This window comes from Acyrthosiphon pisum, unplaced genomic scaffold, assembly GCF_005508785.2.
Source record: "Acyrthosiphon pisum isolate AL4f unplaced genomic scaffold, pea_aphid_22Mar2018_4r6ur Scaffold_20682;HRSCAF=21825, whole genome shotgun sequence".
Classification (NCBI taxonomy): domain Eukaryota; kingdom Metazoa; phylum Arthropoda; class Insecta; order Hemiptera; family Aphididae; genus Acyrthosiphon; species Acyrthosiphon pisum.
In genome coordinates this window covers 8,575-13,063 of record NW_021770068.1, presented here as the reverse complement: position 1 = coordinate 13,063, position 4,489 = coordinate 8,575, and positions in this window count along the sequence as shown.

Below are 4,489 nucleotides of genomic sequence, written 5' to 3'. Positions count from 1 at the left end.
AAGGACATTATAAATTGTAAATTTTGCTAAACATTTGTAAAGTACCTATTTGTTATTTTTTTGATATCTTAAATCTTATACCGTTTAATTTGTAGATTATTTACAGCTAAAATCAAATAAAACAACTTTTAGTTAAAAAATTCCAAAATATCGGCGGCAAAAAAATAATTCACTAAAAAAAAATATAAAAATGTGTTCATCGTAAATTAATATATTAGTATAACGACCTATACCATAATAGTTTACAGTAAAAACAATATAAAAAGAACATATGTGATGAGTGATCGCTGATCAGTGTTTTGTGTACATTGATTGGACAATTATGTAAACGCATTCCAAAAAAAAAAAAAAATGTATCATGTCAATGTACGTATGCCGTAGGGCTAATATTAAAAAGTGGCCTGAAAATATCGGTTTGCCCGGTAAGAATTTTGGAGCCACTCCGCCCCTGGCAGGTAGGTATCATAGCTATTAGCTATGTAACAGTTAAAGGTAAAGAAATATTATGATAAAACATCAAAGGTGAGAGAAGAATTTAAGGTAAATGAACAGGTATTAGTAAGATACATAAAAAAGAAAGAATGGGTAAAAGGAGTAATAATCAAAAAATTAAAAGTGCCAAGGTCCTATATAGTTGAGGTAAACAAAGTAAGATATAGAAGGAACTCTTATCATCTTAAAAAAATAACTGTGAGAAATTCTTGTTATTCATTATTAGAAAATATGTTAAGAAAATGTTAATTTAAATATTGTTAAATTATGTTATAAGTTTGTAAATATAATAGATAATAGATAATATTAGGGCCGTGTCCTTGAGTATAGCTAGGTGCAACGTTTTAATGTTATTAATTATTATTGAAGTTCTAATATTAATAAGGCAGAATTGAAATCCCTACTGATGGTGCCCAATTTATTTAGTTGTGCCCACAGTGGCACAGTATGGCACTTGACACGGATTACAGAATAACAAATTATTATTATGGATATCGGATTATTAATTGTTAGTTATTGTTGTAATATATGTGTTGGATACCTATAGGATACCTAGCATTTACAATAGTATTGTTCAGTTTATTGATTTTTCAATTGTCAATATCAACAATCGTGTAAAAAGCAAGGTGTTATGTTGCGGAGTATGTAATGGAATTATAAATACAGTTTCCGGATATATGCTGGTAAATATATACACCGTCATTTATCCGGAAACGGTATTACAACTCCATGTGGTATAACTTAATGACATTATTTCAAGGGTAAACCTAGAAGTTGAAGATAGATGCCAATTTTGTTCATTACTCGTAAACCGTTAGTGGAAACAGTTTTTTCAGAAGAAGTTTTTACATAATAATCTCTTAAATGGCTTGGGTACATGCACACCAGGACCAGTTACTGTAACTTGCTCACTAAAATTGAAAAAAAAAAACAACTATATCAATTAAATTATTTTGAAAATTGTAATAATTCAATGACTTAATATCATATTAAAAATCAATGTGGTAAAATAGTAACCAAAAAACATTATTCATGGTTCCATCACATAGTTTGTTCCATTATAATATAGCAAACATTCTTGTGTTATAGTTGTGAACCTATAGCGTATACTTATTTATGATTATCTATGCCTTAAGTAGAAAAATAATAAACAACAATATACACATGTGAACTTTTAATGTTATTAATAATTAGTAACTCTATCACCATTTACCAAGATTTTAAAATGTATTAAAATGTAACAGTAAACAATTACAAAACCTCGGGTGTTCAATCCACACCTGACTGCAACTTTGTAAGATAAATAACTGTCGTTTTAGTGTATTTGTTAAGTTATTTCAGATGTATCATAACCAATAAATACCTAATACATTCAGTGGAGGCGTAAACAGTTTTTCCTATGAAGCAACTGCCTTAAATAAATACCCACACCACACACTAATTTTATTCACATTTTACACTTATTTTTTCCCAGACTTTAAATGCAGGCCCTAAGAGACCACGCGAGTATAAATTATAAACTAGTCTAGCACTCTAGCCAATTAGGTGTTTGAGACTGGAATCATTGGGGGTACCCACCTTCACTTTTGCATGAGACAGCTGCCTCGTAAACAGCTATTCACGCCTCCACTAAATAAATTATAGGGATCGTAACACTTTACAGAACTTACATAGTTTCATGATTTGAGTTTACCGGGCACACGGTCGGGAGTACTAAATTCGAAAATTAAATTCTCAAAACTGGTCAAAGTGTTCCCTTAGATATTTGCACACGTCATTAAACGTCTCCTCCTCTTTATTTTGAAGTATGTTTCAAGGCGGGCGCTCTGCCGGATCACGTTCAAATACCTTTCCCAAAGTATACGGCTCACCGGATGACCGTCTACCGGGCACACGGTCGGGAGTACTAAATTCGAAAATTAACACGTTCAAATATTTCCACTTTTTGCTTGGGGGGGGGGGGGGGGCTGAATATATTAAAGGCGAGCAGATTATTACAATATAGATATTAAAATTGTATGTCCTAGGTTTTTGGGTGGCTACGACTTTGTTTGTGCCTATGATTATATTATAGTTTATCAAAATATACTATATTATATTATGTTATATTATATTATATTATATTATATTAAATTATATTATATTATAATATATCAAACTATATTATATTATATTTTACATTTTTAAATTTGCGTTTTTAACACGCTGTAGTGGTAGCACTGTAGTACATAGCAATTATTGTATACAATCATTATATTGTAGTATTTTGGAATTAGTAAATGTTAAGGGTTTGGGAGGCACTGGGCCTGTTATCTTTTGCAGTTTGATCATTGCTAATGTAATTCTCGTGTTAATTTACTAAATATATGTATTTAAGCTAGTCCTTTTTATTACTTTTCGTATAAAAACTTACCCTTTTAAAATATTTTGCTGGTAGTCTACTCAAAAAAAATGTTAATGTCAACTCTTTTAAAAGAGAATTATTTGAACAAATCAAAATATTGACACTTTGCATAGTAAACACTTTACATAATATTCATAATTATGACAAAATAAATATTAATAATATTAAAATTATATTAGGTATATCAAATACCTCGTCAAATACTATTATATTTTATAAATTGTCATGGTAGTATTTAATATTTATAAACTAAATTCAATGACAAATCGATAACATCTAACCAATCGTATCGGCTTCTGATAAGGAGAAATAAAAAGGGTCTACATATAGCACACTCCTGATATTATGATGATATTATGACCAAAGGCAAAAATATGGCATAGCACTCCAAGCGGAAATATTCCATGGAAATGTGATTCTATAGATGTTAACATGTGGGCACAAATATTTTATCTCACTGTTTAGGGTTATCAATATTTGGTATCTGTGTTTTATAAAATATGCCGTTTATTAATTATTATAGGACGAAGAAGAGGGCAAAGTGCAACCTGTGTAATATCTTGATCAGTTCCTATTTATTTTATATTTATACAATTATCAAATATATCTTATCTTAAAGTTATAGCACTTGCGTAATCTAGAAGCAAACCGGACTTGTATAAATATGGATACATGTCTATACTCCGGCCCACGAGAGATCAGTACCGCTATTTGACCAAAACTCGTCCGATTTCGCGCATCTCCCACTCAATCACTCCCACTCAACCAACCGACAGCGCTGCGGCGACTGTCGGTGTCGGTCGACAACGCTCAACTGTATACGCTGTGGGGCGTAATGTAAACTGTATACAGATTGTTGTAGCGAGTGACAATTGTACATTTACGCGCACGCTTACATTTTTATATTGTCTATATTTTTTGTGCTGTGGTAATATTTAAAAAATGAATGCCGAAGAATCTATTAATATCAGTGAACCTGCCAGACATGCTGTTCATAATGAGAATCTGGAATTATTGCGTTCGTCTGTTAAAAGGAATCCAAATGGACGGGTAAGAATTTTTTAAATAATTTAATATTTTAGATACTAAACGTTCTTAAGACTTTAAAATTCAAATAAAGTATTGGTAACCTCGTAAAGTGGGTTGTACTCTGGCTTTTGGGTCTGGAAAAAAAAAACGGGAAAAAATTTCGTCCATATCACGTCTATAATATTATCACTACAGCAACACTCCGCAGTGTTGCCATAACAATAATTTTATATACCACAAGATGCAATTGCAAGCGGGTAGCAGATTCGTACATTGGCGAATGAATGTATCGGACCAATATACTAAATCGCCTTCCTACAACCAGCGACCGTTTCAAAAGGTTCATGGACGACGTTGCAAGGGCATATCCGGGCATTGGATACGAACCAATGAAACGGGACATTGACGATTGTCACTATCCAGAATGCTAGAGGCACCTTGGTAAAAAAAAATGTTATGAAATATAATTTTTTATATACCTATGTTAATATTATGGACCGATAGATTAATTCTTTATTTCCACAGATAACTTCCACCGTCCGCCGCTGCGTGATTAGCGCACTC